This window comes from Monodon monoceros, unplaced genomic scaffold (genome assembly GCF_005190385.1).
Source record: "Monodon monoceros isolate NGI ecotype Baffin Bay Population unplaced genomic scaffold, NGI_Narwhal_1 Super_Scaffold_3, whole genome shotgun sequence".
NCBI classification, from domain to species: domain Eukaryota; kingdom Metazoa; phylum Chordata; class Mammalia; order Artiodactyla; family Monodontidae; genus Monodon; species Monodon monoceros.
This window is the reverse complement of record NW_021703780.1, coordinates 30,454,863-30,469,603: the sequence shown is the minus strand read 5'-3', so window position 1 is coordinate 30,469,603 and position 14,741 is coordinate 30,454,863. Positions and strand designations below refer to the sequence as shown.

General features: G+C 34.9%; 2 protein-coding genes across 10 annotated transcripts in view; one reads left to right on the top strand and one right to left on the bottom strand.

Annotated features, from left to right (window-relative positions):
• SUPT3H (SPT3 homolog, SAGA and STAGA complex component) overlaps nucleotides 1-14,741 on the bottom strand; it is a 389,529-nt gene that overhangs the window by 352,105 nt on the left and 22,683 nt on the right. Inside the window, exon 1 of one of the 8 annotated variants that reach the window (XM_029243540.1) lies at nucleotides 4,749-4,852. The exons of the other annotated variants lie outside the window; for them this stretch is intronic. The gene's annotated coding sequence lies outside the window, so the exon portion shown is untranslated. Of the gene's footprint in view, nucleotides 1-4,748; nucleotides 4,853-14,741 lie in introns of those variants that run through there. 8 annotated transcript variants of the gene reach the window in all.
• The window catches only part of LOC114907724 (runt-related transcription factor 2-like), a 44,861-nt gene that overhangs the window by 11,913 nt on the left and 18,207 nt on the right, over nucleotides 1-14,741 (top strand). The window lies entirely within an intron of this gene.

The following is a 14,741-nucleotide window of genomic DNA, read 5'->3' as shown; positions in this document are numbered from 1 at the left end:
AATCAATAATCTTATTTAATGTCCACACCACACAGTATATACTTAACATGAGATGAAAATACCATTTTAGGAGTTAAAAATTAAGCTCTTAAATTGAACATAAGGAATCTATAATCCTCCTTATTTATAAAATTAAAATGATAATCATTTCAATCACAGGCTTTGGTGTCAGTCAGATCTGGAGTCAAATCCTAGTTCCTGTAATTATCAACAATATTCCCTTTACCACGGTCTCACTGTCCTACCTAAAATTTAAGGCCTATATGCACACACTTATGCTAAGTGACCGAGACAACTTTAATTTCTAAATATTAATTTCTAACTATACTTTCCTAAATTCTTATTCACTTAAATCTTTGATGTTCCCAAAGATCCATGGATAAGGATACATTTTTCTTTACCTACCGAAGAGATTATATATATGATTTTAGGAAGTATATCTTTTGACATGCACTGTTCATCCCAATTTCATCCACAACCATTTCTCCATTATTATTCAAAACAAAAATCTTAGAAAAGCCACAAAAGAGCTCTAGCTGCTTTTTTTTTTTCTGGCAGAGGGTAGGAATAAAGCTGTGAGATTACATTTCTCAATCTACATGGATCCACTGAGAGAAGATGCACTGACCAGAAGCCACAGGTGATAAGTAGATGAGACTTTTTGCAAAGAATAAAGAACTGAGGAGAAGAGAAAACTGTTTGAGCACCTACAAACATCAACAGACTTCTCCAGTCATTCTGCACCCATATTTAACTTGATAAGTAAAGTTTTAATGAACAAACCAACAACTTGAGAAAGCCTCAATAAGGTAGAGTTATTTATTAAAATTAAATAAACACACATGCAAGTATAAAACCATAGATACTACATTTTAGAAAAGGAAATATGCAAACCAGTGCCCTATCTGGCAATGGAGGCAAGAAGTTAAAAAAAATTTTTGGTTAGAAATAAAAGCTAATAGGGTCAGGTACTTCACTGGCTTTAAACTCCGCTAGTATTCACACTGATTTCATCAAAGTCACTAAAAAGATGTGAGAAAAGAAAGACTAAAGGTTTTGTGCGCAGCCAAAATAGTCAACCAATGAAGCAGAGAATGAATTTAAGAATTATATGGTGATTTAGTCATCATTAACTAGTAGAAAAACAATCTAGCCTGGATGTGAAAAACACAAGCAAGTTACAAAGATAATACAAAGAAATAGCAGAATTTGGCAGCAATTACCGGGAGAGATGAAGAATAAGGAAAATTTGATTGCAGCCTAGGAGAGAATGGTGAGGTTGCCAATGATTAAGAGAAAAACAGGAAAGGGTAAAGTAGAGCTTTGTTATGTCTTTATTAAAGTTGTGCTTAGTGGGAAAAAATAGGTGTACACAACACAATTTTAATTTTTAAAAAAGTATACAGGGGTATGCATGTGTATCAGAAAAACTCAAAACAGTGGCAATCATTATGTTTAGATAATTCAGAAGAATTATGAAAAACTTTTTTTATACTTGCCAATATTTTTCCACTAAAGAATGAATAAATTTTATAATTTTTAAAATTTAGTTGGCAGTATGTTTAAAAAGCTTATTTTTCCTGAACCCATACAACAAATTTGGTACTGGAAACAATGTTGGGTTGTTATTTTTCCCCCCATGCATGAAATAGAGTAAATTCCCACAATTAGAAACTATTTTTAAGCGTGAAAATCATTTTCACAAAAACCACAGAATCCCATGGAAATATGACAGACCTAGGAAGGGTTTTGGTGTCTTTTAAGTTTAAATCCCAGTCACACCAATTACAAACCATGAGCAAGCTACTTAAGCTCCCTGTGTCTCAATTTCTTCATCCGTAAAAATATTACCACCTACCTTGAATGTTTTCTGTGAAAAGTAAGATAACACGTGTAAAGCAGTCATACCCAGTCAGAAAAAAATCACTGCAGTTATTACACATAATCAACTTTCCAATCCTTAAATCCTCTTAAAAGACTAAATTTGACTACTCAGAGTGTGGTCCACAGACCAACAGCAACAGCATCACCTGAAAGTTTGTATAAAAATGCACAACCTCAGGCTCCACCCCAAACTTTCTGAATCTGAAGCTGTACTTTCACAAGATCCCCGGGAAAAACAAAATTTGAGAAGCCCTGTTCCAAATAACACTCAATTAAGGATTACCAGCTCCCCGAACTTGTCCACTCCATCTCTGTCCCAGAGTTCTTTCTGATGCTGAGTGAAGAGTACCTTGTAGTTCACTCTTAATTCCTAATTCTGAGAGACTAGCAAGAAACCGATGGAAAGTCTAATCTACTTCCACTTCCAAAACATACTTTTCAAACCTAAAGAGAACTCTCATGTTCACCCCTCAGTTAATCCACCGAGCAGGTCCTGTGGTACATAACTCTCTCTTGTGAAACAATGTCTTTAAGAATTCAATAAATTCAAAATTTTTAATAATTGGATAATTACACTTTAAAAATTATTAGGCTGCACAACTGTATTAACTAGGTGCCAGGCTATATTTACCCCTTTTGTCCACGAAGTCTCACCGCAACTTCTCAATTCCTTACCGAAAGTTAAAAACACTCTATCTGGCCCATGTTCCTGAGACGGCTCCCCAGTATCCCTGGCAGCACAGAGCTTGTGAGGCATGGCTACTGCTGAGTACAACCTTCTGGCTTCCAGTACTCACCTTCTAGGTGGCTCACAAATCATGTCTTTAAGAACCTATTCTAGAATCTCAGAGGCCTCAAGCTGAGAGGTATTCAGGCTTTCATTTTGAAAACTAATTCCTCTCTTTGATATTTTATACTATTTACTGTTAAGTATTTTACATTTGCAGGTGCCCAGTCTTGTCTTTTTTCCATTCCATGACAACTAACTGAATGAAACAGGAAACACAGAAGACAACTGTATATATGAAAAATTGTCAGACAAAATATCAACTCAAATTTCCTAACTTAGAGTAATAAAAAGTGGCATGAAGTAGTATCACAAAGAAAAAGAACATCTACTAGATTCAGCAGTACACTAATGATTTAGACTATTACAGAGCTCCTAGAAGCTGATCTCCTCTGAAGGATTTCTTAGACTGCTTTGAACAGAACTTTCAACTTTCTTTTACTTCTTCTACAGTTGAGAACTCCCTCACTTACTCAGCCTAAACTTCCCCTTACCTATACACTTATTCCTTCTCTCTACTCTTATAAAGGACATACCCTTAGTTGCCCATTCAGGTACTGCCTTCTTTCCGTTCTCCTACCTGAACTTTCTTTTCATTCATGTCCACATGAGCACTGCCTTAGATTCCAAACTTCCAGGGAAGGGTCCCTATGTGTAGGTTTCCCTTTGAAAATTACCTAGAATAGTAAAATTTAGGATGGGCACACCTATAATGATTAAAAGCCCACAGAAAGGCAGGCTTACCACAAATTTAAAATTCATTAAAAATTAAGAACAGATAAAAGCATGTCAACTTTTGGGTAAGGAAGTTGTGTATGAATCAGCATTTTACTCTCGGCTAGGAAGACTCAGAGAAAAAGAAACCTGAATATGAAAGGTGAATTGGCCTTAAAGACAACAAGAAGAATATACTTAGTGGACGGAGAAAGGAAGCTCATTTAAGAAATAAAGAATGTGATGCGTTAGACAAGGGAGACAATAAAACAAGTGGAAGTTGAGAATTTTTAAATCTGATGTGTAAGGGACTATTTATAAGCAGGGTGGTTTAGTAGTTGCTATATACTATTCTCTAAAGCTGGCTTCACTCTTATGAGTCTAGAAATGTCTCCATTGAACCTAATTGAATCAAAATCAAACAAACTGATTTATGCTAACAAAAGGGCTGTATATTAAAATGTTCCTCATGACCAGTATCTACTTTCTCAGCACATGAATACCTAATAGAAAGGAAACAAACTTAAAAATACAAAGTATGATGATAGCCAGCCAGGATATCAGAAAGTCAAAATCAAAGATTAATTATAGTCACAGGACACAGTCTTAATAAATTATTCCTTTTGATTTCTTTACATGGTTTAGTTTTCTTGTTTTTTTCCAAGCTTCCCACCTCATCCCAACTTTTTTAGTATGATAGGATTTTTAAAGGACTAAGCTGCAAGTCAGAGAATTAAGATCTAGTTACAGAGTTACGATGATATAAGACAAAACAGTTTTTCTGAGCTTCAGTTTCATCGCTTACCAGTACTGAACTATATAAAACTCTCTATGGCTTTTCCAAATTCTGTCTCTGCCATACTTATTACATTCAGGATAGAAGATTATTTCTAATCGTAATTCCTGGCTAGCAGAAGGCCATCCACAGCAGATATCATGCTAGAAGGCATTTTTTCCCACTGAGACCCTGCATAACCACAATCCTTCTCAATTCTGGTCTTCAGGGAGCCACTAATAAACAATAGGAATTTGCAGAAGTTTTTTACCATTACATGCCTGAGGGTTTATCTTTCCATTTAAAATTCAGTTTCTTCTTCCTGACTTTCATCTAACCATGCTCATTTCTACTGAATCCTGACATCAATCTTTTATTCTGAGCTTTTGCTTCTGCAGCCCTAGATGCATGCTTTAAGGAGGCATTAGCAGGGCAGTGATTAGAAGCAGAAAGGTAATGAAAAAGATAGATAGAAGGAAGAACTTCATTCTAGAGCCCTTTTACTTTCCTGCATGGCTTTTAGAAAAATAACCACCTCCTCATGCCTTTGTTTCCCCATCTGTGAAATAGGAGGAAAAATCCACCTACCTGCCCTGTCTTGCATGGATGTTTTGAGATTTAAATGAGATGAAAGACGTCAAAGCTCAAAAAAACATCTCACGTATATCATATGAAGTCATTACAATTTAGTACTGTTAAAAAAAAAAAAAGTTCAAACTTGAATATGCCAAAAAAAAATGCTTGTGCCTTTAAATGGCAATAGGGGATATGGGCTGGCCAGTTTTTTACCAAAGAATAAAACTTTAAAATTTTCAGCAAACCAAGTAGCTTTGAAGACTAAACTTTGTGATACAATATTCATTACAAATTATCTCAGAGTTACTCTGTCTATACATTCCTCTAGCTCAGTGGGTCTCCTCTGAGACCCACTTTTATATAATGTAACCCATCAATAAAATATACATGTAATGACCACCACTGTACATTTGTTTATAAATTTTATATATATATGTTACCTTTCTAACACATTATTTACCTTATAAATTATTCATGAAAACAGAAAATTTAAGGCATGAAAAAATATATAAATATAAGTATTAATATTTTTTCCCTGAACTCTACTTTGACACCACTGTTATAAGCCAGTGGTTTCAAACTTTTTTAAGCTATGGAACGCTCTGTTCCAACACCAAATTTTAAAATGCAAACCAAATCTATAAAACAAATAAAGGCAGAGCTGCTGTGATTAAAGTGGGAATAAGGGAACCAGAACCTGGAGGTCTGTGAAGAAACACTTACGGTTCCAGAAAGCACAATTTGAAACAACTAATCTTGAGATCCGACTTTCCATTAACCTCTTTAAAAATAAATAAATGTGGATGGATCTAGAGACTGTCATACAGAGTGAAGTAAGTCAGAAAGAGAAAAACAAATATATATTAATGCGTATATGTGGAACCTAGAAAAATGGTACAGGTGAACCAGTTTGCGGGGCAGAAATTGAGACACAGATGTAGAGAACGAACAAACGTATGGACACCAAGGGGGGAAAGCGGCGGGGGGGGGGGGGCTGGGGGGGGATGATGAATTGGGAGATTGGGATTGACATGTATACACTGATGTGTGTAAAATGGATAACTAATAAGAACCTGCTGTATAAAAAAATAAAGTTCAAAAATTCAAAAAAAAGTACAAAAAATAAATAAATGTGCTTTTACTCAATAGTGCTGTTTCCTTAGCTGGAAGTCAAAGATGTTATAAGAATCAGCTGAATACTCAGGACTATATTTACTGCCGATACTGTTGACTATATAATAAAGTGTCCCTCTGCAGGCTTCCAGGGAAGAAAATTTTCTCAGGCCTCAGTACCAATAAATGTTAAACTCCTAATAACTATGTGTTACATCATGGACTGTGAATCTAGTTTCTTTTGAGACAGTATAGTGTACAATGTTATCTTTCCTATTTTCTAGGAAGCTTAACAGTAAAACTTTTGTCCCAACTAGGCAATCAGAGAGGGACTTTATTATATGCATCTCAGTGCATTTTTACCACTTGTATTAATTTTGCATCTCCACTCCTTTTAGGTTTAATCTTGATTCTCATTTTTTCTATCTTATTCTATTATAAACAATTATGACAAACTCCTCAAATCTTTTTGGAATCAGTTAAGATACAAACGATAAAACTCAACACTCAAACCTGCCACTTGGCACCATCAGCTTCCCATTCCTCCAGGAGGGAAACCTCGGAATTATCTGTGGTAACTAATGCACTAATTCCATCAGCCCCCAATACCTAACAATCTAGCCTCTGCTTTATCACTTATAATCATTTTCTATTCTTCATTCCCACTGCCATTACCACTCACCTCGACTATTATAGTACAACAGGTCTTCCCACAGCCAATCCATTTTACATGCTGCTTACAATCAATCTTTCTTAATCATTATCACCACATATCACACCTTTATCTTTTCAAACACCTATTAAAGGTTTCCCACTAGAAAAGACTACACTCCTTAGTCGGGCATTCAAAGCTTGCCATATTCTGATAACAATCAACAGTTTTGTCCGTTTTTCCTACAATCAAGTTTCTCTCTGGACACATTAAACTTTCTGTCGCATATGCCTCATCTCTACCTCTGGGTCTTGGATCATGCTGTTTCCCTTACCTGCAGTGTTCCCTACGTACCCTCGCTGCCACACTACCTCCAGATTTCTACAATGCCAAATATTAGCCATCCTTGAAGACAGAGCTCAAATGGCATTATTTTAACAAGCTTTCAAACTCCAAATTGAAAATCCCCTAACCTACCTCTGTATTCCGAAACCAGTATATCTAATTTTTCACATATTCATCTCCTATCATTCTCTTTCTATCTGTGTATAAGACTATTTATCTCTCTACTTACACATATATGTAAACATATACAATTCTCCTAGACCAGTGACTCTGAAGCCTTTTTTGTTTTTTAGCTGTAAAATCCATTTTTCACATAAGATGCAATGAGAAAGCCCAGTAAGGAAAATGGACTTTTAAAGGAGCTTTTCTGGTTGCAAGGGAGAAGGGCTGAGAAGATAGCTAGAACTTCACGCGCTCTGCAGACATCTTCACAAAGCACAGAGATACAGCACACCAAACCACACCGTCTGTGAAGACAAGCAGTATGCTCACTTTATTCACCTATCTCCCATGTAGGAAGGCAATACTGTGTAAAATCGGATAGTCCTGGAGTCAAATCATAGCTCTGCTGCTTATAAACTATGTTCTCTATGCAAACCCTTAATCTCTCTGAACCTAAATCCTCATCTGTAAAATGGAAATGGTAAAATCTATCTCATGTGATGACCACATGATAAGACACATAAAAGTCATACTTCATACCTAAGACATGCATCAGTACAAAAGAATTCCCATTCCCTTTTTCCTCCCCATACTTTCTTTCCACATCATGTAGTCAAATGCCTAGCATATAATAGGAATTAAATAATCATTTCTTGAATGAATGAATAAGTGGATGAACAGCTGAATGAACAGTTGTCTAAACAAAACATAAAAAGACTTAGAAAAGGGATTTGATAACAAGTACAGAAAAAAGACATGGTAGAGAAATACTATATTAGAAAAAAGGAAAATACCTTACACAGAACTTTTATGGTTAGAAAAGAAAAAACGTGGTACTTTATATATTTAAAAACTGGAGACTTTTCAGTAAAAATTTACTACCAAAGAAAGAAGCTAACATGAAAGAACTATTTACACACATCATTTTAAGGCTTATGTGTGAATAATATGATTATCTGGCTAATATCTAAACTCAATTTACATCCAACAGCTTAAAAATAAGAGTTATACTAAATTAAACTATAGTGAACGATCAGCATGCTTTTTTAAATGAATTTTATTTCACTGATTTATGTATGACTGTTATGGAAGGGTGTTCTGATTTTTTTTAAATGTGTTTCCTTGTTTCTCAAGTTACAAATGTAAAGTTCTGCAATTGTATTTAAAATCTTTTGGAGGTAGATGTACACAAAAGAAATACCTCAACACAAATCACTATGACATATAATGAACCCAAAAGGAATAGGCATATATCACTAAAGACAAGATGTTAAGTTTGATAAAACAAAATCTGACCTTTAATATTTTTGAAAATTAGTTAATAAACATAAAATGTGGCAAGGCTTACAGTCCACAGATTTTTAAACTCTTCTGGCATCTTGGGGGTCTGTCTACAAAAGCAAAGGAGTATATACATGCTAGAGACAAAAAAAAAAAAGTCAAATAAACATAATCCCATTGGACTGTGGTTTAAATAGAGGGCTGAAATCTAAATGATTTTTCTGTATTCCCAAAACAAACACACAAAACTTCATGCAATGGATAAAAATCAATAAAAGAAAAGTAACAGCATAAAAAAATTAGTGACATTATTAGCACAATACTCTTGAATGGTAAACTACAAGTCAAGATTATATCTCATTCTTAAAGTTATTTATACTTCTTTAAAAATGAGAAAAACAGCTCAGAAACTAGATTACAAATATCTTTTTTAAAAACTTCACTCCATCAGAGCAACAAGGTTAAAGAATGATTTACCAAATTTGACTCCCAAAGATGACTATAACAGAATGCTTTTAATCTGACTTCATGAAATATGTGAAACCCCTTCCCCTTCTCACTAACTACATGAAGGCTAAAGTCAATACATTATGAAATGAAACTATTACAAAATTACTACCATTCCAAAAACAGATGTATATCTCATGTGAACATTGTAGGTCTATTTATCAGTAAATAATTTTGCATACAAGGTATGATTACAATTTTTTAAAAATAACGAATGCCTAAATACTGAAATAATCAAACATAACAAAATGTCAAAATGATTATCTCTGAATGATGAAATTATTTCCTTCTTTTTTCTTCTAGAGATTTCAAAATCTCTCAAAAGTGTTACCTTTACAATGAGAAAAAGTTAACGTTACAGAAATATAAATACGTATGTATGTATAGATGTGTATATCTGAGTATGTATGTTTGTAAATGGCCTACTCTAGCCTAATTTATAGAAACAGCAGGGCCCTGGTGTAAAAATGAGAAAAAGTAAAATATGAAGTTAACTCATATAATTTGATAATTTAGAAAATATTCTCAAATCTCCCTAATGTAACATGGCAGTTAAAAGTTTGGATGTAGAGTCAGGAAGACCTAATGAAATCCCAGCTCCACCACTTAACAGCTGGGTAACTTTGGAAAAGTTATTTAACTTCTTTAACCTTCAGTTTCTTCATCTAAAATTTGGGAATAATATTATCCAACTAACAGGGCTAGTAAATGAAATCATGGAAAGATGTTAGTGCATAATGCCTATTTAGTGATGGTAGTAGTATTTCCTCTTCCTGTAACTCTTTGTGGCGCCAAAATTCCTACTTATCCTTCAGGCTGCAGCTTAAATGAACTTCTTTAGAGAGGCTTTCCCTAAATTAAGTTCCTATATTCCACTATTTCATAGTGGCCTGTACATTTCCTTTAATAATCATCAGAATTTATAATTATTTATTTATACAAATGCATCCACAGTGCATAGCATACCATATATATTTAGTAAATTATAAATTAATTAATTTATGAAGAAAGATGTTTCAATTTGTAATCTTCCCACTGATATCATTAAAATTTTGTCTCTATATAATCAGTGGGATCTTGATTATAAATGTTATTGACTGTCATATGAATGGGTTATCTAAATTTGAGTTCAGTACTTCTGGGGGCAACTGCATGAGGGAAAGAAAAGAACATCCCATCCCTGGTACTTCAGTCTACCTCTACATAATTAGTCACAATGACAGAATCACAGTAACTACATTCTGTCCTTTGATCTTCCATTAATGAGTCTACTAAAAACGAAGGTTAAAAAAATTTTCAAGTTTCTTTGCTGGCTTTTAGCTTACCCACTGAGTTTTCTTTTAATCACCACCTGCTAGAACTGTGATTAAATCAGCTATTTACTGATAAGTCAGGGAGCGCTGCTGGATAACATTAGTGTGCTGGCTCTCAAAGTGTGGTCCCTGGACCATCACTACCAGAATCAACTGAGAATTTACTAGAAATGCAAATTATTGGGCTCACCCTAGATTTACTGAATCAAAAGCCTGGAGGTGAAGTCCAGCAGTCTTAGGGTTTAGCAAGGCTCTGGGGTGATTCTAATGTACATTGAAGTTTGAGAACCATCACATTAGCGGATTTAGTCTTTGTAAGCAATAGGCTGTTTCATTGGTTTTCATCAATTTGCCAGGCTTTATAGTTCATCATTAAACTTCTAATATTGGAGTATAATCTCTAAAATACTCTAAAATCAGAAATAGGACATGTGTCAGAAACATAAGACAGACAACCAAAGAATGACCGTTTAATACACTGTTCTATCCAGATATGCTGTGTAGTCAATTCATGATGTCACTGTTTTCTTTTGTTATAAATTAACTCCCTCTACATCTCCTCCTAAAAAGGTCATTGCTTCAGAACCACTAACTTCGAGTAAAGCTAGAAGGTGACAAAAAATACAAACACTGTTTTCAAAGGTTTTGTAAGTCACAGGAAAGAGAAAATGATCTAAGCCAAAAATGTAATTAAAAGTGTTACCACTACATGTAAAGATATACACAATTAAGTCAAAGATTCAAGTGGGCTCTAGATTAATCTTTAGAGATATAAAAGGGTTCTAGATTATTCTCTATTTCAGAGATATAACTCATTAATAAATGATAGTAAACTTCCACAACAAGATTGCAAACGTGGCTTAATGATAGGAAACTTATTAACATAATATAACACATCAGTAGGTCAAGTGTGAAAAAAGCAATCATCTCAAAGATATCCTTTTTGGCATTTGATAAAACTCAACTCCCCTTCATTTTCTTTTTTAAATCCAGAAATATAAAACTACTTCCTCAAAGTGATTTAAACCACTGTAAACCAAAAGTCAACATCATGCTTACTAGTGAATACGAAAAACATTTCCATTAAAATCAGGAATAAAAAGATCCATTATCCTCACTCCTAGTTATTAATGTTCTGGAAGTTCTGACTTAAAAGAGAAGCATTATTTGTGGACAATACAATTCTCTACCTAGAAAGCTCAGAAGAATCCACTAAAAAATTAAGCTGATTAAATTTTTAAAATTTAATTTTTATAGTAGTATTACCACTATATGTAAACATATACAGAATTAAGTCACAGCTTCAAATGCATAAGACTGTAAACTGCAAAAATACAGTTTTAATACAAAAACAACAGAACTTCTGAGAAAAGAGAAATAATAATGGTATTTCTAACAGAACTAGAATGTAAACTTCATGAGATCTGGGGGGGTTTGTTGTTTTATTCACTGGTATATTGCCTAGCAAACAGTAGGCACTTAACAGGCATTTGTTGAATGAATAAATGAAAAGCACTAGCATTTAATAATCCTTTATATCAAATGTGGTCTGCCCACAAGTGACAGTCTCAGACTGTCTATTACAAGTCCACAATGAGTTAAAGAGTTTGCACCAGAATGTGCATCACTGTGCACATCATTTAATTCCTCTTGTAACACAGGAAAACTATCTCAACGAAGGAAGCAGAGGACTTTTACAATCTGACTCAAGCTACTTATCTCATAAAAGACAATGAGAAACAGTTCACATACTGGCTACACTGGGTGGCACCTCTTTAGACTAAATGTTGGGAGTTGAAATGAGAGGGGGAAAAAAAAAACAAAAAAAGAAACTAACTTCAAACCAAAGAATAATTTGTAAAAATAATGTCTGGCTGCTGAAATGTGGTCATAATTAGGTCACTGTGTCTTTTAAAGGAAGCTTATGAAACATGAAAGCAACAAAAAATTTAAGGATAAATTATTTTTGTCAACCAAATGGCAGGTTCTAATCAAGAAATTCAGACATCCCAGTAGCGTCTAAATGAATGAAGTCTTTATACTTTCAGAGCAGTTTATAATAGATAATCACAGGAATTAAGGCATGTAAAGAAGTTATGCTCTAAGTTAACATAAACACTTCAAGTATATACTTCATTCGTTACTTTAAAGTGGGTCCAATACCGTAGTGTCATCTCAAATGTAAAAGTAAAACAAAGAACTGAGCCAGTGCTGGCGGTTTAAAAAATGAGGAACAAGTGAGGAATAGTCAAATTAACACTAATTTATAGCAGACAGGCTCTGCGAAAGTAAACTGGGCTGATATTCAGAAGACCAGGTATATAGCCCTTGAACCCAAAACTAACCCAAAACACATTTTAGGGCAAATCACCTCATCTCACTGTTCCTCAGTTTCCTCGGGAGTTAATAAAAAGACTCTCAGATTTTCTATTCAGTCAAAGTAATTGATACTACCCGGATTCCTCTGTTTCTGAATAAAGGCAGATAGGTAGTCCTACAAAAATATGCTGAGGTTCAATTCTATCTAAAACCCTGTAAAGTCAAACTAATTAAAAGGTATAGACATTTATATAGAGGTCTACAATGAACACCTTTCTATTTTCTATATAAATGATTTACACAATCTGATTCAATCCACATAAGAAATCTGAGAGATGTATATGTTTATCTGAATTTTACAAATAGAATTCCCAGCAATATAAAAAAGAGAACTAATGGCACTCACTCAGATTTGTATGACTCCACAAGACCATCCTTCCTTCTACAAACCAGCCATGACATATAGCTACAATTTTCTAAGGAAGCAGTAGAGGTTTCAAGTAAATCAAAGACACTCAAAATATAGAATGTTAAGGACTTCCCTGGTGGCGTAGTGGTTAAAAATCTGCCTGCCAATGCAGGGGACACGGGTTTGAGCCCTGGTCCAGGAAGATCCCACATGCCGCGGAGCAACTAAGCCCACGTGCCACAACTACTGAGCCCGTATGCCACAACTACTGCAGCCCGCGCTCCTAGAGCCCGTGCTCCACAACAAGAGAAGCCAATGCGATGAGAAGCCCGCGCACCGCAACAAAGAGTAGCCCCTGCTCGCCGCAAGTAGAGAAAGCCTGCGCGCAGCAACAAAGACCCAATGCAGCCAAAAATAAATAAATAAATAAATTTTAAAAAGAAAGAAAGCAAAATAGATAGGTGATGAGTGACATAAAAATGTTCTAACCTCTTTTCAGCTTTAGCAACTCCCATGGAGATTATCCTCCTAAATTATACTATCCCATTCTGAACACAACTTCCTATTCATTCTATTAAATTCAACACCTACTAGGTATCTAACAGGTACCATGTACTGTAAAACAGGAAAATTAAAACAAGCTCTGTACTCATGAAGCTTACAGTGGGGAACAGAAATACACAAGTAAATAGATCCCTGGAACACAGTAAAATAAGGACTTTTATAAGAGTATACTACAAGGTGCCACGGCACACAGAAAGGAATTAACAAGACTGGACAGGCCAAGGACGTCTTCTTGGAAGATGAAACATCCAAGCTGATGTTCTCCATTTTGTTGTATTTTCTATACCTCCAGTTCTCTTAATTAATCTTCTATTTTACTTAATTTCATATTTCACTGAACTCTCCAAACCCTTCTCCTTCTCCCATTTACCTACAAACTGGTCAAATCCTTCATACCTTTCTATTCCATCCCTCCCCACCAGCCTAGGCTCAGTGATCAGAGACTCAAACATCTAGAATTTCAATATTCTTCTGTTACATCTGCCCTTCAAATCCCTAAATCAACCCAATCATCTTTCTTTTCCAGTCCTATGCCCAGCAGTTGAGCACAGCTATAGAAAATTATACAACCTTGCTGTTAGAGCCCTTTTATAAGCTTTGCAGAGCCCTTGACAAATTAGGTAACACTAAGCATATTCCTAATTAGCTTTCTCTCCCTAACTCCACTGTTGCCATTACAAACCTTCACCACTCTCAAGCTTCCCTACCTCCCATCCTTGCCAACCCCAGCCAGTGGCCTTGCCTGCTTCTTCAAAACGGTATGAATGATAATTACGCATAGCTGAAAATATTACTTCAGACTATTTTTTGTGGGTAAAAAAAAAAATTTGTGTGTACTGAACTAACCCAGAAACCTAACATGCTTAACATGGTTTCATTGTGAAAACAGATTCAGTCCCAAACAAAGGACTTAAAAATAAACTCTGACCTGCTACCTGACAATTTCAGCTACTAAAAATACAGCCAAAAACCAAAAGTAATAAGTAAACTCAACTCTCAAAATTGATGTTAAGTTTATGCACCAAAGATCAAGTAACTTTTCTCAGAAGAGAAAGTGTATCAGGCTTTCCTAGAGTATGACTTATTTTAGATACAAATCTAATAAATTTAATTTCTAGTCTATAGTAGGCTGGAAGCAGCATGCAAAAGGTGGGGGAGGTGAAACACTGCCAGAGCATGGCACAAGAACAGCAACAAAATTAGCAGATGCAAACAAGAGAGAAAACATAAAACTCTACCAAAAAAATTTATAAATTCAAAGAGCATAGCAAAGTAGGACTATTTATCATAGAAACAAACTACACTTTATGCCTCTATGGTACCCTAGGGCATCACTATAG